The following is a 19,219-nucleotide window of genomic DNA, read 5'->3' as shown; positions in this document are numbered from 1 at the left end:
GCAAATGAGGTGAGAGCCAGACCAATCCCATGCTACTCTGCCTAATGCTCCTTATCTGCATAAAAAGAACACTTTCACAACGGAGCAAAGTGGCGCAGCGGAAGTGTGCCTGGCCCATAACCCAGAGGTCGATGGATCGAAACCATCCTCTGCTAATTTTGCTTGATTTTACTTCCAAGGACCAAGCTGTCATTTCCACGCTACCAGCAAGGAAAAGCGCAAGCTTGTGCCAGCTATGTGAGAAAAGACTTCTCAACTATCTGTGTCTGCTGAAATACAAGAGAGGGATCGTCAAAAGCTCCACACTGTACTTTGAAAGTAAAGGCACACAATAATAAGCATGAATGACTGGTGGGACCTTCAAACACTTTTATGTGGAGGCTTTGAATTTCATTCTTCCCTTTTTTGTTCTGCTCTTATCTATCTCCTGGGCATTTCATGGAATGTTCTCTATTTCTCTTCCCTGCTTTGCTTCCCATGCTGCCTCTATGTGTTCATATCTATTATTTGTATTGCTGCTTTCCATTCTTCTCTTCTGCACAGCTTTGTCCTTGGTTTCAATCCCAGTTCCTTACCCTCTACAAAAACTTTCTATTGCTTTTCATGTTGGTATCTAAACCAAATGCACCATTGAAGCTGGTGCATGATAGTCATTGAACTCAGGGTCCTAATGTTTAGAACCGAGAGCGCAAAGATCAGAGGGCGTTGGTGGTATAGTGGTGAGCATAGCTGCCTTCCAAGCAGTTGACCCGGGTTCGATTCCCGGCCAACGCAGTACAAATACTTATATATTCTGCAAGCAGGATATATTTTAAAGCAACATTTCACAAAATGGTAATATAATTAAGAGGTTAATCAGCCATTATATAAAAAATAAACAAATATGTAGGCAAGCATTTCGATCGCCCCTTCTGCTATATTCATTGTCCTAATATATGATAAGTTTCATAAAGCAGAGTCACCACTCACATGTACTGGTAAAAAAATATGTTACAGTGGGCAGACAATGAAAGGGCTGAGGCCCGACCAGACATTTTAACTCCAGCATCTCTATGTTAAAAAGCATTTCCTAGGCAATATTTAGCCTCTGAAAAAAATATGCAAGATCCAGCAATAAATCTGGCAAAAGTCCCCAACATTTTGTGCATACTTGTGCCCTCACCTGAATGTAGCACCACCTTGTAGCCGTCGGAGGTAACTGCAGCTCACAAAATGTTTCATCAGAGGGCAAGTTTAGAGGAATCCAAAAGGCAGATGTCCATGGAAAGAGCCTCCGACTGCAGCAGGAAGTTTGGATGCTTCAAATTTGCATAGCTTCCAGTCCAACGTCCTCTCATGTACCGAACGCTCCCAAACGCTCTAAAGCCTTATACCGGCAAGCCCTCACCGGGTAGATCTCTGGCTCCCAGGTAAAGCCAAATACTGAGCATGCAAGCACTAGGATCACAGAGAGAGAGAGAGACAGAGAGCGTCGGAGAGCTGTTGTCTTGTTAAAGGCCTGAAACGGCTAGTGAATAAGAGGGTCTGGACTTTCAGTTGTGACTGATTGTGAGAGGGGAAGATAAAGATTTTCTGCACCCAGCATGCCTTGCGATATACTTAGGCAAATGAGGTGAGAGCCCGACCAATCCCACGTCACTTCTCTGAATGCCTCCTCATCTGCATAAAGAGAACACTTTCACAAAGGAGCAGGGTGGCGCAGCGGAAGCGTGCTGGGCCCATAACCCAGAGGTCGATGGATCGAAACCATCCTCTGCTAATTTTGCTTGATTTTCCTTCCAAGGACCAAGCTGTCATTTCCACATAGCCAGAAAGGAAAAGTGCAAGCTTGTGCCAGCTATGTGAGAAAAGACTTCTCAACTATTCGTGTCTGTGTAATACAAGAGTGATCGTGAAAGGTACAACCCTGTACTTTGAAAGTAAAGACACACAATTATAACCATAAATGACTGACTGATGGGAGCTTCACACAACTTTCTGGGCATGCTTTGAATTTCATTCTTCCCTTTTTGTTCTGCTCTTATCTATCTCCTGGGCATTTCATGGAATGTTCTCTTTCTCTTCCCTGCTTTGCTTCCCATGCTGCCTATATATGCTCATTTCTACTATTTGTACTGTTGCTTTTCATTTCTTCTCTTCTGCACAACTTTGTCCTTGGTTTCAATCCCCAGTTCCTTACCCTCTGCAAAAAACGTTCTACTGCTTCTCATGTTGGTATCTAAACCAAATGCACCATTGAAGCTGGTGCAAGATAGTCATTGATTTCTGCAACGTAATATTTAGAACCGAGAGCTAACACATCAGAGGGCGTTGGTGGTATAGTGGTGAGCATAGCTGCTTCCCAAGCAGTTGACCCGGGTTCGATTCCCGGCCAACGCACTGAAAATACTTATATATTCTGCAAGCAGGATATATTGTAATGCAACATGTCACAAAATGGAAATTTCACGAACAGATTAATCAGCCATATATAAAAAAATAAACAAATACGTGGGCAAACATCTCAATCGCACCTTCTGCTACATACATTGTCCTAATATATGATAAGTTTCATAAAGCAGAGTCACAACACACATGTGCTGGTAATAAATTTGTTACAGTGGGCAAACAATGGAAGGGCTGAGGCCCGACCAGACATTGTAACTCCAGCATCTCTATGTTAAAAAGCATTTCTAGGCAATATCTAGCCTCTGAAAAAAATATGCAAGATCCACCGATAAATCTGGCAAAAGTCCCTAACATTTTGTGCATACTTGTGCTCTCACCTGAATGTAGCGCCACCTTGTAGCTGTCGAAGGAAACTGCTGCTCACAAAATGTTTTATCAGAAGGCAAGTTGAGAGGAATCCAAGAGTCAGATGTCCATGGAAAGAACCACTCACTGAAGCAGGAATGTTGGAGGCTTCATATTCGCATAGTTTCCTGTCCAACGTCCACAACGCTCCCAAACGCTCAAAAGCCTCACACCGGGCAAGCCCTCACCGGGTATATCTCTGGCTCCAAGGTAAAGCCAAATCCTGAGCATGCTAGTGCTAGGATCACAGAGCGAGAGAGAGATGGTTCAAGAGCTACTGTCTTGATAAAGGCCTGAAACGGCTAGTGCCTAAGAGTGTCTGACTTTCAGTTATGACTGATTGTGAGAGGGGAAGATGAAGTTTTTCTGCACCCAGCATGCCTTGGGATATACTTATGCAAATGAGGTGAGAGCCAGACCAATCCCATGCTACTCTGCCTAATGCTCCTTATCTGCATAAAAAGAACACTTTCACAACGGAGCAGAGTGGCGCAGCGGAAGCGTGCTGGGCCCATAACCCAGAGGTCGATGGATCGAAACCATCCTCTGCTAATTTTGCTTGATTTTACTTCCAAGGACCAAGCTGTCATTTCCACGCTACCAGCAAGGAAAAGCGCAAGCTTGTGCCAGCTATGTGAGAAAAGACTTCTCAACTATCTGTGTCTGCTGAAATACAAGAGAGGGATCGTCAAAGGCTCCACACTGTACTTTGAAAGTAAAGGCACACAATAATAAGCATGAATGACTGGTGGGACCTTCAAACACTTTTATGTGGAGGCTTTGAATTTCATTCTTCCCTTTTTTGTTCTGCTCTTATCTATCTCCTGGGCATTTCATGGAATGTTCTCTATTTCTCTTCCCTGCTTTGCTTCCCATGCTGCCTCTATGTGTTCATATCTATTATTTGTATTGCTGCTTTCCATTCTTCTCTTCTGCACAGCTTTGTCCTTGGTTTCAATCCCAGTTCCTTACCCTCTACAAAAACTTTCTATTGCTTTTCATGTTGGTATCTAAACCAAATGCACCATTGAAGCTGGTGCATGATAGTCATTGAACTCAGGGTCCTAATGTTTAGAACCGAGAGCGCAAAGATCAGAGGGCGTTGGTGGTATAGTGGTGAGCATAGCTGCCTTCCAAGCAGTTGACCCGGGTTCGATTCCCGGCCAACGCAGTACAAATACTTATATATTCTGCAAGCAGGATATATTTTAAAGCAACATTTCACAAAATGGTAATATAATTAAGAGGTTAATCAGCCATTATATAAAAAATAAACAAATATGTAGGCAAGCATTTCGATCGCCCCTTCTGCTATATTCATTGTCCTAATATATGATAAGTTTCATAAAGCAGAGTCACCACTCACATGTACTGGTAAAAAAATATGTTACAGTGGGCAGACAATGAAAGGGCTGAGGCCCAACCAGACATTTTAACTCCAGCATCTCTATGTTAAAAAGCATTTCCTAGGCAATATTTAGCCTCTGAAAAAAATATGCAAGATCCAGCAATAAATCTGGCAAAAGTCCCCAACATTTTGTGCATACTTGTGCCCTCACCTGAATGTAGCACCACCTTGTAGCCGTCGGAGGTAACTGCAGCTCACAAAATGTTTCATCAGAGGGCAAGTTTAGAGGAATCCAAAAGGCAGATGTCCATGGAAAGAGCCTCCGACTGCAGCAGGAAGTTTGGATGCTTCAAATTTGCATAGCTTCCAGTCCAACGTCCTCTCATGTACCGAACGCTCCCAAACGCTCTAAAGCCTTATACCGGCAAGCCCTCACCGGGTAGATCTCTGGCTCCCAGGTAAAGCCAAATACTGAGCATGCAAGCACTAGGATCACAGAGAGAGAGAGAGACAGAGAGCGTCGGAGAGCTGTTGTCTTGTTAAAGGCCTGAAACGGCTAGTGAATAAGAGGGTCTGGACTTTCAGTTGTGACTGATTGTGAGAGGGGAAGATAAAGATTTTCTGCACCCAGCATGCCTTGCGATATACTTAGGCAAATGAGGTGAGAGCCCGACCAATCCCACGTCACTTCTCTGAATGCCTCCTCATCTGCATAAACAGAACACTTTCACAAAGGAGCAGAGTGGCGCAGCGGAAGCGTGCTGGGCCCATAACCCAGAGGTCGATGGATCGAAACCATCCTCTGCTAATTTTGCTTGATTTTCCTTCCAAGGACCAAGCTGTCATTTCCACATAGCCAGAAAGGAAAAGTGCAAGCTTGTACCAGCTATGTGAGAAAAGACTTCTCAACTATTCGTGTCTGTGTAATACAAGAGTGATCGTGAAAGGTACAACCCTGTACTTTGAAAGTAAAGACACACAATTATAACCATAAATGACTGGTGGGAGCTTCACACAACTTTCTGGGCATGCTTTGAATTTCATTCTTCCCTTTTTGTTCTGCTCTTATCTATCTCCTGGGCATTTCATGGAATGTTCTCTTTCTCTTCCCTGCTTTGCTTCCCATGCTGCCTATATATGCTCATTTCTACTATTTGTACTGTTGCTTTTCATTTCTTCTCTTCTGCACAACTTTGTCCTTGGTTTCAATCCCCAGTTCCTTACCCTCTGCAAAAAACGTTCTACTGCTTCTCATGTTGGTATCTAAACCAAATGCACCATTGAAGCTGGTGCAAGATAGTCATTGATTTCTGCAACGTAATATTTAGAACCGAGAGCTAACACATCAGAGGGCGTTGGTGGTATAGTGGTGAGCATAGATGCTTCCCAAGCAGTTGACCCGGGTTCGATTCCCGGCCAACGCGCTGAAAATACTTATATATTCTGCAAGCAGGATATATTGTAATGCAACATGTCACGAAATGGAAATTTCACGAACAGATTAATCAGCCATATATAAAAAAATAAACAAATACGTGGGCAAACATCTCAATCGCACCTTCTGCTACATACATTGTCCTAATATATGATAAGTTTCATAAAGCAGAGTCACAACACACATGTGCTGGTAATAAATTTGTTACAGTGGGCAAACAATGGAAGGGCTGAGGCCCGACCAGACATTGTAACTCCAGCATCTCTATGTTAAAAAGCATTTCTAGGCAATATCTAGCCTCTGAAAAAATATGCAAGATCCACCGATAAATCTGGCAAAAGTCCCTAACATTTTGTGCATACTTGTGCTCTCACCTGAATGTAGCGCCACCTTGTAGCTGTCGAAGGAAACTGCTGCTCACAAAATGTTTTATCAGAAGGCAAGTTGAGAGGAATCCAAGAGTCAGATGTCCATGGAAAGAACCACTCACTGAAGCAGGAATGTTGGAGGCTTCATATTCGCATAGTTTCCTGTCCAACGTCCACTCACGTCCCGAACGCTCCCAAACGCTCAAAAGCCTCACACCGGGCAAGCCCTCACCGGGTATATCTCTGGCTCCAAGGTAAAGCCAAATCCTGAGCATGCTAGTGCTAGGATCACAGAGCGAGAGAGAGATGGTTCAAGAGCTACTGTCTTGATAAAGGCCTGAAACGGCTAGTGCCTAAGAGTGTCTGACTTTCAGTTATGACTGATTGTGAGAGGGGAAGATGAAGTTTTTCTGCACCCAGCATGCCTTGGGATATACTTATGCAAATGAGGTGAGAGCCAGACCAATCCCATGCTACTCTGCCTAATGCTCCTTATCTGCATAAAAAGAACACTTTCACAACGGAGCAGAGTGGCGCAGCGGAAGCGTGCTGGGCCCATAACCCAGAGGTCGATGGATCGAAACCATCCTCTGCTAATTTTGCTTGATTTTACTTCCAAGGACCAAGCTGTCATTTCCACGCTACCAGCAAGGAAAAGCGCAAGCTTGTGCCAGCTATGTGAGAAAAGACTTCTCAACTATCTGTGTCTGCTGAAATACAAGAGAGGGATCGTCAAAAGCTCCACACTGTACTTTGAAAGTAAAGGCACACAATAATAAGCATGAATGACTGGTGGGACCTTCAAACACTTTTATGTGGAGGCTTTGAATTTCATTCTTCCCTTTTTTGTTCTGCTCTTATCTATCTCCTGGGCATTTCATGGAATGTTCTCTATTTCTCTTCCCTGCTTTGCTTCCCATGCTGCCTCTATGTGTTCATATCTATTATTTGTATTGCTGCTTTCCATTCTTCTCTTCTGCACAGCTTTGTCCTTGGTTTCAATCCCAGTTCCTTACCCTCTACAAAAACTTTCTATTGCTGTTCATGTTGGTATCTAAACCAAATGCACCATTGAAGCTGGTGCATGATAGTCATTGAACTCAGGGTCCTAATGTTTAGAACCGAGAGCGCAAAGATCAGAGGGCGTTGGTGGTATAGTGGTGAGCATAGCTGCCTTCCAAGCAGTTGACCCGGGTTCGATTCCCGGCCAACGCAGTACAAATACTTATATATTCTGCAAGCAGGATATATTTTAAAGCAACATTTCACAAAATGGTAATATAATTAAGAGGTTAATCAGCCATTATATAAAAAATAAACAAATATGTAGGCAAGCATTTCGATCGCCCCTTCTGCTATATTCATTGTCCTAATATATGATAAGTTTCATAAAGCAGAGTCACCACTCACATGTACTGGTAAAAAAATATGTTACAGTGGGCAGACAATGAAAGGGCTGAGGCCCGACCAGACATTTTAACTCCAGCATCTCTATGTTAAAAAGCATTTCCTAGGCAATATTTAGCCTCTGAAAAAAATATGCAAGATCCAGCAATAAATCTGGCAAAAGTCCCCAACATTTTGTGCATACTTGTGCCCTCACCTGAATGTAGCACCACCTTGTAGCCGTCGGAGGTAACTGCAGCTCACAAAATGTTTCATCAGAGGGCAAGTTTAGAGGAATCCAAAAGGCAGATGTCCATGGAAAGAGCCTCCGACTGCAGCAGGAAGTTTGGATGCTTCAAATTTGCATAGCTTCCAGTCCAACGTCCTCTCATGTACCGAATGCTCCCAAACGCTCTAAAGCCTTATACCCGGCAAGCCCTCACCGGGTAGATCTCTGGCTCCCAGGTAAAGCCAAATACTGAGCATGCAAGCACTAGGATCACAGAGAGAGAGAGAGACAGAGAGCGTCGGAGAGCTGTTGTCTTGTTAAAGGCCTGAAACGGCTAGTGCCTAAGAGGGTCTGGACTTTCAGTTGTGACTGATTGTGAGAGGGGAAGATAAAGATTTTCTGCACCCAGCATGCCTTGCGATATACTTAGGCAAATGAGGTGAGAGCCCGACCAATCCCACGTCACTTCTCTGAATGCCTCCTCATCTGCATAAAGAGAACACTTTCACAAAGGAGCAGAGTGGCGCAGCGGAAGCGTGCTGGGCCCATAACCCAGAGGTCGATGGATCGAAACCATCCTCTGCTAATTTTGCTTGATTTTCCTTCCAAGGACCAAGCTGTCATTTCCACATAGCCAGAAAGGAAAAGTGCAAGCTTGTGCCAGCTATGTGAGAAAAGACTTCTCAACTATTCGTGTCTGTGTAATACAAGAGTGATCGTGAAAGGTACAACCCTGTACTTTGAAAGTAAAGACACACAATTATAACCATAAATGACTGACTGATGGGAGCTTCACACAACTTTCTGGGCATGCTTTGAATTTCATTCTTCCCTTTTTGTTCTGCTCTTATCTATCTCCTGGGCATTTCATGGAATGTTCTCTTTCTCTTCCCTGCTTTGCTTCCCATGCTGCCTATATATGCTCATTTCTACTATTTGTACTGTTGCTTTTCATTTCTTCTCTTCTGCACAACTTTGTCCTTGGTTTCAATCCCCAGTTCCTTACCCTCTGCAAAAAACGTTCTACTGCTTCTCATGTTGGTATCTAAACCAAATGCACCATTGAAGCTGGTGCAAGATAGTCATTGATTTCTGCAACGTAATATTTAGAACCGAGAGCTAACACATCAGAGGGCGTTGGTGGTATAGTGGTGAGCATAGCTGCTTCCCAAGCAGTTGACCCGGGTTCGATTCCCGGCCAACGCACTGAAAATACTTATATATTCTGCAAGCAGGATATATTGTAATGCAACATGTCACAAAATGGAAATTTCACGAACAGATTAATCAGCCATATATAAAAAAATAAACAAATACGTGGGCAAACATCTCAATCGCACCTTCTGCTACATACATTGTCCTAATATATGATAAGTTTCATAAAGCAGAGTCACAACACACATGTGCTGGTAATAAATTTGTTACAGTGGGCAAACAATGGAAGGGCTGAGGCCCGACCAGACATTGTAACTCCAGCATCTCTATGTTAAAAAGCATTTCTAGGCAATATCTAGCCTCTGAAAAAATATGCAAGATCCACCGATAAATCTGGCAAAAGTCCCTAACATTTTGTGCATACTTGTGCTCTCACCTGAATGTAGCGCCACCTTGTAGCTGTCGAAGGAAACTGCTGCTCACAAAATGTTTTATCAGAAGGCAAGTTGAGAGGAATCCAAGAGTCAGATGTCCATGGAAAGAACCACTCACTGAAGCAGGAATGTTGGAGGCTTCATATTCGCATAGTTTCCTGTCCAACGTCCACAACGCTCCCAAACGCTCAAAAGCCTCACACCGGGCAAGCCCTCACCGGGTATATCTCTGGCTCCAAGGTAAAGCCAAATCCTGAGCATGCTAGTGCTAGGATCACAGAGCGAGAGAGAGATGGTTCAAGAGCTACTGTCTTGATAAAGGCCTGAAACGGCTAGTGCCTAAGAGTGTCTGACTTTCAGTTATGACTGATTGTGAGAGGGGAAGATGAAGTTTTTCTGCACCCAGCATGCCTTGGGATATACTTATGCAAATGAGGTGAGAGCCAGACCAATCCCATGCTACTCTGCCTAATGCTCCTTATCTGCATAAAAAGAACACTTTCACAACAGAGCAAAGTGGCGCAGCGGAAGCGTGCTGGGCCCATAACCCAGAGGTCGATGGATCGAAACCATCCTCTGCTAATTTTGCTTGATTTTACTTCCAAGGACCAAGCTGTCATTTCCACGCTACCAGCAAGGAAAAGCGCAAGCTTGTGTCAGCTATGTGAGAAAAGACTTCTCAACTATCTGTGTCTGCTGAAATACAAGAGAGGGATCGTCAAAAGCTCCACACTGTACTTTGAAAGTAAAGGCACACAATAATAAGCATGAATGACTGGTGGGACCTTCAAACACTTTTATGTGGAGGCTTTGAATTTCATTCTTCCCTTTTTTGTTCTGCTCTTATCTATCTCCTGGGCATTTCATGGAATGTTCTCTATTTCTCTTCCCTGCTTTGCTTCCCATGCTGCCTCTATGTGTTCATATCTATTATTTGTATTGCTGCTTTCCATTCTTCTCTTCTGCACAGCTTTGTCCTTGGTTTCAATCCCAGTTCCTTACCCTCTACAAAAACTTTCTATTGCTTTTCATGTTGGTATCTAAACCAAATGCACCATTGAAGCTGGTGCATGATAGTCATTGAACTCAGGGTCCTAATGTTTAGAACCGAGAGCGCAAAGATCAGAGGGCGTTGGTGGTATAGTGGTGAGCATAGCTGCCTTCCAAGCAGTTGACCCGGGTTCGATTCCCGGCCAATGCAGTACAAATACTTATATATTCTGCAAGCAGGATATATTTTAAAGCAACATTTCACAAAATGGTAATATAATTAAGAGGTTAATCAGCCATTATATAAAAAATAAACAAATATGTAGGCAAGCATTTCGATCGACCCTTCTGCTATATTCATTGTCCTAATATATGATAAGTTTCATAAAGCAGAGTCACCACTCACATGTACTGGTAAAAAAATATGTTACAGTGGCAGACAATGAAAGGGCTGAGGCCTGACCAGACATTTTAACTCCAGCATCTCTATGTTAAAAAGCATTTCCTAGGCAATATTTAGCCTCTGAAAAAAGTATGCAAGATCCAGCAATAAATCTGGCAAAAGTCCCCAACATTTTGTGCATACTTGTGCCCTCACCTGAATGTAGCACCACCTTGTAGCCGTCGGAGGTAACTGCAGCTCACAAAATGTTTCATCAGAGGGCAAGTTTAAAGGAATCCAAAAGGCAGATGTCCATGGAAAGAGCCTCCGACTGCAGCAGGAAGTTTGGATGCTTCAAATTTGCATAGCTTCCAGTCCAACGTCCTCTCATGTACCGAATGCTCCCAAACGCTCTAAAGCCTTATACCCGGCAAGCCCTCACCGGGTAGATCTCTGGCTCCCAGGTAAAGCCAAATACTGAGCATGCAAGCACTAGGATCACAGAGAGAGAGAGAGAGACAGAGAGCGTCGGAGAGCTGTTGTCTTGTTAAAGGCCTGAAACGGCTAGTGCCTAAGAGGGTCTGGACTTTCAGTTGTGACTGATTGTGAGAGGGGAAGATAAAGATTTTCTGCACCCAGCATGCCTTGCGATATACTTAGGCAAATGAGGTGAGAGCCCGACCAATCCCACGTCACTTCTCTGAATGCCTCCTCATCTGCATAAAGAGAACACTTTCACAAAGGAGCAGAGTGGCGCAGCGGAAGCGTGCTGGGCCCATAACCCAGAGGTCGATGGATCGAAACCATCCTCTGCTAATTTTGCTTGATTTTCCTTCCAAGGACCAAGCTGTCATTTCCACATAGCCAGAAAGGAAAAGTGCAAGCTTGTGCCAGCTATGTGAGAAAAGACTTCTCAACTATTCGTGTCTGTGTAATACAAGAGTGATCGTGAAAGGTACAACCCTGTACTTTGAAAGTAAAGACACACAATTATAACCATAAATGACTGACTGGTGGGAGCTTCACACAACTTTCTGGGCATGCTTTGAATTTCATTCTTCCCTTTTTGTTCTGCTCTTATCTATCTCCTGGGCATTTCATGGAATGTTCTCTTTCTCTTCCCTGCTTTGCTTCCCATGCTGCCTATATATGCTCATTTCTACTATTTGTACTGTTGCTTTTCATTTCTTCTCTTCTGCACAACTTTGTCCTTGGTTTCAATCCCCAGTTCCTTACCCTCTGCAAAAAACGTTCTACTGCTTCTCATGTTGGTATCTAAACCAAATGCACCATTGAAGCTGGTGCAAGATAGTCATTGATTTCTGCAACGTAATATTTAGAACCGAGAGCTAACACATCAGAGGGCGTTGGTGGTATAGTGGTGAGCATAGCTGCTTTCCAAGCAGTTGACCCGGGTTCGATTCCCGGCCAACGCACTGAAAATACTTATATATTCTGCAAGCAGGATATATTGTAATGCAACATGTCACAAAATGGAAATTTCACGAACAGATTAATCAGCCATATATAAAAAAATAAACAAATACGTGGGAAAACATCTCAATCGCACCTTCTGCTACATACATTGTCCTAATATATGATAAGTTTCATAAAGCAGAGTCACAACACACATGTGCTGGTAATAAATTTGTTACAGTGGGCAAACAATGGAAGGGCTGAGGCCCGACCAGACATTGTAACTCCAGCATCTCTATGTTAAAAAGCATTTCTAGGCAATATCTAGCCTCTGAAAAAATATGCAAGATCCACCGATAAATCTGGCAAAAGTCCCTAACATTTTGTGCATACTTGTGCTCTCACCTGAATGTAGCGCCACCTTGTAGCTGTCGAAGGAAACTGCTGCTCACAAAATGTTTTATCAGAAGGCAAGTTGAGAGGAATCCAAGAGTCAGATGTCCATGGAAAGAACCACTCACTGAAGCAGGAATGTTGGAGGCTTCATATTCGCATAGTTTCCTGTCCAACGTCCACTCACGTCCCGAACGCTCCCAAACGCTCAAAAGCCTCACACCGGGAAAACGCTCAAAAGCCTCACACCGGGCAAGCCCTCACCGGGTATATCTCTGGCTCCAAGGTAAAGCCACATCCTGAGCATGCTAGTGCTAGGATCACAGAGCGAGAGAGAGATGGTTCAAGAGCTACTGTCTTGATAAAGGCCTGAAACGGCTAGTGCCTAAGAGTGTCTGACTTTCAGTTATGACTGATTGTGAGAGGGGAAGATGAAGTTTTTCTGCACCCAGCATGCCTTGGGATATACTTATGCAAATGAGGTGAGAGCCAGACCAATCCCATGCTACTCTGCCTAATGCTCCTTATCTGCATAAAAAGAACACTTTCACAACGGAGCAAAGTGGCGCAGCGGAAGTGTGCTGGGCCCATAACCCAGAGGTCGATGGATCGAAACTATCCTCTGCTAATTTTGCTTGATTTTACTTCCAAGGACCAAGCTGTCATTTCCACGCTACCAGCAAGGAAAAGCGCAAGCTTGTGCCAGCTATGTGAGAAAAGACTTCTCAACTATCTGTGTCTGCTGAAATACAAGAGAGGGATCGTCAAAAGCTCCACACTGTACTTTGAAAGTAAAGGCACACAATAATAAGCATGAATGACTGGTGGGACCTTCAAACACTTTTATGTGGAGGCTTTGAATTTCATTCTTCCCTTTTTTGTTCTGCTCTTATCTATCTCCTGGGCATTTCATGGAATGTTCTCTATTTCTCTTCCCTGCTTTGCTTCCCATGCTGCCTCTATGTGTTCATATCTATTATTTGTATTGCTGCTTTCCATTCTTCTCTTCTGCACAGCTTTGTCCTTGGTTTCAATCCCAGTTCCTTACCCTCTACAAAAACTTTCTATTGCTTTTCATGTTGGTATCTAAACCAAATGCACCATTGAAGCTGGTGCATGATAGTCATTGAACTCAGGGTCCTAATGTTTAGAACCGAGAGCGCAAAGATCAGAGGGCGTTGGTGGTATAGTGGTGAGCATAGCTGCCTTCCAAGCAGTTGACCCGGGTTCGATTCCCGGCCAACGCAGTACAAATACTTATATATTCTGCAAGCAGGATATATTTTAAAGCAACATTTCACAAAATGGTAATATAATTAAGAGGTTAATCAGCCATTATATAAAAAATAAACAAATATGTAGGCAAGCATTTCGATCGCCCCTTCTGCTATATTCATTGTCCTAATATATGATAAGTTTCATAAAGCAGAGTCACCACTCACATGTACTGGTAAAAAAATATGTTACAGTGGGCAGACAATGAAAGGGCTGAGGCCCGACCAGACATTTTAACTCCAGCATCTCTATGTTAAAAAGCATTTCCTAGGCAATATTTAGCCTCTGAAAAAAATATGCAAGATCCAGCAATAAATCTGGCAAAAGTCCCCAACATTTTGTGCATACTTGTGCCCTCACCTGAATGTAGCACCACCTTGTAGCCGTCGGAGGTAACTGCAGCTCACAAAATGTTTCATCAGAGGGCAAGTTTAGAGGAATCCAAAAGGCAGATGTCCATGGAAAGAGCCTCCGACTGCAGCAGGAAGTTTGGATGCTTCAAATTTGCATAGCTTCCAGTCCAACGTCCTCTCATGTACCGAACGCTCCCAAACGCTCTAAAGCCTTATACCGGCAAGCCCTCACCGGGTAGATCTCTGGCTCCCAGGTAAAGCCAAATACTGAGCATGCAAGCACTAGGATCACAGAGAGAGAGAGAGACAGAGAGCGTCGGAGAGCTGTTGTCTTGTTAAAGGCCTGAAACGGCTAGTGAATAAGAGGGTCTGGACTTTCAGTTGTGACTGATTGTGAGAGGGGAAGATAAAGATTTTCTGCACCCAGCATGCCTTGCGATATACTTAGGCAAATGAGGTGAGAGCCCGACCAATCCCACGTCACTTCTCTGAATGCCTCCTCATCTGCATAAACAGAACACTTTCACAAAGGAGCAGAGTGGCGCAGCGGAAGCGTGCTGGGCCCATAACCCAGAGGTCGATGGATCGAAACCATCCTCTGCTAATTTTGCTTGATTTTCCTTCCAAGGACCAAGCTGTCATTTCCACATAGCCAGAAAGGAAAAGTGCAAGCTTGTACCAGCTATGTGAGAAAAGACTTCTCAACTATTCGTGTCTGTGTAATACAAGAGTGATCGTGAAAGGTACAACCCTGTACTTTGAAAGTAAAGACACACAATTATAACCATAAATGACTGGTGGGAGCTTCACACAACTTTCTGGGCATGCTTTGAATTTCATTCTTCCCTTTTTGTTCTGCTCTTATCTATCTCCTGGGCATTTCATGGAATGTTCTCTTTCTCTTCCCTGCTTTGCTTCCCATGCTGCCTATATATGCTCATTTCTACTATTTGTACTGTTGCTTTTCATTTCTTCTCTTCTGCACAACTTTGTCCTTGGTTTCAATCCCCAGTTCCTTACCCTCTGCAAAAAACGTTCTACTGCTTCTCATGTTGGTATCTAAACCAAATGCACCATTGAAGCTGGTGCAAGATAGTCATTGATTTCTGCAACGTAATATTTAGAACCGAGAGCTAACACATCAGAGGGCGTTGGTGGTATAGTGGTGAGCATAGCTGCTTCCCAAGCAGTTGACCCGGGTTCGATTCCCGGCCAACGCACTGAAAATACTTATATATTCTGCAAGCAGGATATATTGTAATGCAACATGTCACAAAATGGAAATTTCACGAACAGATTAATCAGCCATATATAAAAAAATAAACAAATACGTGGGCAAACATCTCAATCGCACCTTCTGCTACATACATTGTCCTAATATATGATAAGTTTCATAAAGCAGAGTCACAACACACATGTGCTGGTAATAAATTTGTTACAGTGGGCAAACAATGGAAGGGCTGAGGCCCGACCAGACATTGTAACTCCAGCATCTCTATGTTAAAAAGCATTTCTAGGCAATATCTAGCCTCTGAAAAAAATATGCAAGATCCACCGATAAATCTGGCAAAAGTCCCTAACATTTTGTGCATACTTGTGCTCTCACCTGAATGTAGCGCCACCTTGTAGCTGTCGAAGGAAACTGCTGCTCACAAAATGTTTTATCAGAAGGCAAGTTGAGAGGAATCCAAGAGTCAGATGTCCATGGAAAGAACCACTCACTGAAGCAGGAATGTTGGAGGCTTCATATTCACATAGTTTCCTGTCCAACGTCCACAACGCTCCCAAACGCTCAAAAGCCTCACACCGGGCAAGCCCTCACCGGGTATATCTCTGGCTCCAAGGTAAAGCCAAATCCTGAGCATGCTAGTGCTAGGATCACAGAGCGAGAGAGAGATGGTTCAAGAGCTACTGTCTTGATAAAGGCCTGAAACGGCTAGTGCCTAAGAGTGTCTGACTTTCAGTTATGACTGATTGTGAGAGGGGAAGATGAAGTTTTTCTGCACCCAGCATGCCTTGGGATATACTTATGCAAATGAGGTGAGAGCCAGACCAATCCCATGCTACTCTGCCTAATGCTCCTTATCTGCATAAAAAGAACACTTTCACAACGGAGCAGAGTGGCGCAGCGGAAGCGTGCTGGGCCCATAACCCAGAGGTCGATGGATCGAAACCATCCTCTGCTAATTTTGCTTGATTTTACTTCCAAGGACCAAGCTGTCATTTCCACGCTACCAGCAAGGAAAAGCGCAAGCTTGTGCCAGCTATGTGAGAAAAGACTTCTCAACTATCTGTGTCTGCTGAAATACAAGAGAGGGATCGTCAAAGGCTCCACACTGTACTTTGAAAGTAAAGGCACACAATAATAAGCATGAATGACTGGTGGGACCTTCAAACACTTTTATGTGGAGGCTTTGAATTTCATTCTTCCCTTTTTTGTTCTGCTCTTATCTATCTCCTGGGCATTTCATGGAATGTTCTCTATTTCTCTTCCCTGCTTTGCTTCCCATGCTGCCTCTATGTGTTCATATCTATTATTTGTATTGCTGCTTTCCATTCTTCTCTTCTGCACAGCTTTGTCCTTGGTTTCAATCCCAGTTCCTTACCCTCTACAAAAACTTTCTATTGCTTTTCATGTTGGTATCTAAACCAAATGCACCATTGAAGCTGGTGCATGATAGTCATTGAACTCAGGGTCCTAATGTTTAGAACCGAGAGCGCAAAGATCAGAGGGCGTTGGTGGTATAGTGGTGAGCATAGCTGCCTTCCAAGCAGTTGACCCGGGTTCGAATCCCGGCCAACGCAGTACAAATACTTATATATTCTGCAAGCAGGATATATTTTAAAGCAACATTTCACAAAATGGTAATATAATTAAGAGGTTAATCAGCCATTATATAAAAAATAAACAAATATGTAGGCAAGCATTTCGATCGCCCCTTCTGCTATATTCATTGTCCTAATATATGATAAGTTTCATAAAGCAGAGTCACCACTCACATGTACTGGTAAAAAAATATGTTACAGTGGGCAGACAATGAAAGGGCTGAGGCCCAACCAGACATTTTAACTCCAGCATCTCTATGTTAAAAAGCATTTCCTAGGCAATATTTAGCCTCTGAAAAAAATATGCAAGATCCAGCAATAAATCTGGCAAAAGTCCCCAACATTTTGTGCATACTTGTGCCCTCACCTGAATGTAGCACCACCTTGTAGCCGTCGGAGGTAACTGCAGCTCACAAAATGTTTCATCAGAGGGCAAGTTTAGAGGAATCCAAAAGGCAGATGTCCATGGAAAGAGCCTCCGACTGCAGCAGGAAGTTTGGATGCTTCAAATTTGCATAGCTTCCAGTCCAACGTCCTCTCATGTACCGAACGCTCCCAAACGCTCTAAAGCCTTATACCGGCAAGCCCTCACCGGGTAGATCTCTGGCTCCCAGGTAAAGCCAAATACTGAGCATGCAAGCACTAGGATCACAGAGAGAGAGAGAGACAGAGAGCGTCGGAGAGCTGTTGTCTTGTTAAAGGCCTGAAACGGCTAGTGAATAAGAGGGTCTGGACTTTCAGTTGTGACTGATTGTGAGAGGGGAAGATAAAGATTTTCTGCACCCAGCATGCCTTGCGATATACTTAGGCAAATGAGGTGAGAGCCCGACCAATCCCACGTCACTTCTCTGAATGCCTCCTCATCTGCATAAACAGAACACTTTCACAAAGGAGCAGAGTGGCGCAGCGGAAGCGTGCTGGGCCCATAACCCAGAGGTCGATGGATCGAAACCATCCTCTGCTAATTTTGCTTGATTTTCCTTCCAAGGACCAAGCTGTCATTTCCACATAGCCAGAAAGGAAAAGTGCAAGCTTGTACCAGCTATGTGAGAAAAGACTTCTCAACTATTCGTGTCTGTGTAATACAAGAGTGATCGTGAAAGGTACAACCCTGTACTTTGAAAGTAAAGACACACAATTATAACCATAAATGACTGGTGGGAGCTTCACACAACTTTCTGGGCATGCTTTGAATTTCATTCTTCCCTTTTTGTTCTGCTCTTATCTATCTCCTGGGCATTTCATGGAATGTTCTCTTTCTCTTCCCTGCTTTGCTTCCCATGCTGCCTATATATGCTCATTTCTACTATTTGTACTGTTGCTTTTCATTTCTTCTCTTCTGCACAACTTTGTCCTTGGTTTCAATCCCCAGTTCCTTACCCTCTGCAAAAAACGTTCTACTGCTTCTCATGTTGGTATCTAAACCAAATGCACCATTGAAGCTGGTGCAAGATAGTCATTGATTTCTGCAACGTAATATTTAGAACCGAGAGCTAACACATCAGAGGGCGCTGGTGGTATAGTGGTGAGCATAGCTGCTTCCCAAGCAGTTGACCCGGGTTCGATTCCCGGCCAACGCACTGAAAATACTTATATATTCTGCAAGCAGGATATATTGTAATGCAACATGTCACAAAATAAAAATTTCACGAACAGATTAATCAGCCATATATAAAAAAATAAACAAATACGTGGGCAAACATCTCAATCGCACCTTCTGCTACATACATTGTCCTAATATATGATAAGTTTCATAAAGCAGAGTCACAACACACATGTGCTGGTAATAAATTTGTTACAGTGGGCAAACAATGGAAGGGCTGAGGCCCGACCAGACATTGTAACTCCAGCATCTCTATGTTAAAAAGCATTTCTAGGCAATATCTAGCCTCTGAAAAAAATATGCAAGATCCACCGATAAATCTGGCAAAAGTCCCTAACATTTTGTGCATACTTGTGCTCTCACCTGAATGTAGCGCCACCTTGTAGCTGTCGAAGGAAACTGCTGCTCACAAAATGTTTTATCAGAAGGCAAGTTGAGAGGAATCCAAGAGTCAGATGTCCATGGAAAGAACCACTCACTGAAGCAGGAATGTTGGAGGCTTCATATTCGCATAGTTTCCTGTCCAACGTCCACAACGCTCCCAAACGCTCAAAAGCCTCACACCGGGCAAGCCCTCACCGGGTATATCTCTGGCTCCAAGGTAAAGCCAAATCCTGAGCATGCTAGTGCTAGGATCACAGAGCGAGAGAGAGATGGTTCAAGAGCTACTGTCTTGATAAAGGCCTGAAACGGCTAGTGCCTAAGAGTGTCTGACTTTCAGTTATGACTGATTGTGAGAGGGGAAGATGAAGTTTTTCTGCACCCAGCATGCCTTGGGATATACTTATGCAAATGAGGTGAGAGCCAGACCAATCCCATGCTACTCTGCCTAA

General features: G+C 43.6%; 12 non-coding genes across 12 annotated transcripts; all 12 read left to right on the top strand.

The window, feature by feature from the left end:
- Positions 1-702: 702 nt before the first annotated feature.
- TRNAG-UCC (transfer RNA glycine (anticodon UCC)) lies at positions 703-774 on the top strand. The gene has a single exon. It is a non-coding gene; the product is annotated as a tRNA-Gly (tRNA).
- A 913-nt stretch (positions 775-1,687) lies between these two features.
- TRNAM-CAU (transfer RNA methionine (anticodon CAU)) lies at positions 1,688-1,759 on the top strand. Its single transcript has one exon. It is a non-coding gene; the product is annotated as a tRNA-Met (tRNA).
- Positions 1,760-2,307: 548 nt separating this feature from the next.
- On the top strand, positions 2,308-2,379 carry TRNAG-CCC (transfer RNA glycine (anticodon CCC)). The gene has a single exon. It is a non-coding gene; the product is annotated as a tRNA-Gly (tRNA).
- A 1,513-nt stretch (positions 2,380-3,892) lies between these two features.
- On the top strand, positions 3,893-3,964 carry TRNAG-UCC (transfer RNA glycine (anticodon UCC)). Its single transcript has one exon. It is a non-coding gene; the product is annotated as a tRNA-Gly (tRNA).
- A 3,123-nt stretch (positions 3,965-7,087) lies between these two features.
- Positions 7,088-7,159, top strand: TRNAG-UCC (transfer RNA glycine (anticodon UCC)). The gene has a single exon. It is a non-coding gene; the product is annotated as a tRNA-Gly (tRNA).
- Positions 7,160-8,693: 1,534 nt separating this feature from the next.
- Positions 8,694-8,765, top strand: TRNAG-CCC (transfer RNA glycine (anticodon CCC)). Its single transcript has one exon. It is a non-coding gene; the product is annotated as a tRNA-Gly (tRNA).
- A 1,512-nt stretch (positions 8,766-10,277) lies between these two features.
- TRNAG-UCC (transfer RNA glycine (anticodon UCC)) lies at positions 10,278-10,349 on the top strand. Its single transcript has one exon. It is a non-coding gene; the product is annotated as a tRNA-Gly (tRNA).
- Positions 10,350-11,884: 1,535 nt separating this feature from the next.
- Positions 11,885-11,956, top strand: TRNAG-UCC (transfer RNA glycine (anticodon UCC)). Its single transcript has one exon. It is a non-coding gene; the product is annotated as a tRNA-Gly (tRNA).
- A 1,548-nt stretch (positions 11,957-13,504) lies between these two features.
- On the top strand, positions 13,505-13,576 carry TRNAG-UCC (transfer RNA glycine (anticodon UCC)). Its single transcript has one exon. It is a non-coding gene; the product is annotated as a tRNA-Gly (tRNA).
- Positions 13,577-15,105: 1,529 nt separating this feature from the next.
- On the top strand, positions 15,106-15,177 carry TRNAG-CCC (transfer RNA glycine (anticodon CCC)). The gene has a single exon. It is a non-coding gene; the product is annotated as a tRNA-Gly (tRNA).
- Positions 15,178-16,690: 1,513 nt separating this feature from the next.
- TRNAG-UCC (transfer RNA glycine (anticodon UCC)) lies at positions 16,691-16,762 on the top strand. Its single transcript has one exon. It is a non-coding gene; the product is annotated as a tRNA-Gly (tRNA).
- Positions 16,763-18,291: 1,529 nt separating this feature from the next.
- TRNAG-CCC (transfer RNA glycine (anticodon CCC)) lies at positions 18,292-18,363 on the top strand. Its single transcript has one exon. It is a non-coding gene; the product is annotated as a tRNA-Gly (tRNA).
- Positions 18,364-19,219: the final 856 nt, after the last annotated feature.

Source organism: Lissotriton vulgaris, chromosome 9, assembly GCF_964263255.1.
Source record: "Lissotriton vulgaris chromosome 9, aLisVul1.2, whole genome shotgun sequence".
In the NCBI taxonomy this organism is placed as follows: domain Eukaryota; kingdom Metazoa; phylum Chordata; class Amphibia; order Caudata; family Salamandridae; genus Lissotriton; species Lissotriton vulgaris.
This window is presented reverse-complemented; position numbering and strand designations above follow the sequence as displayed.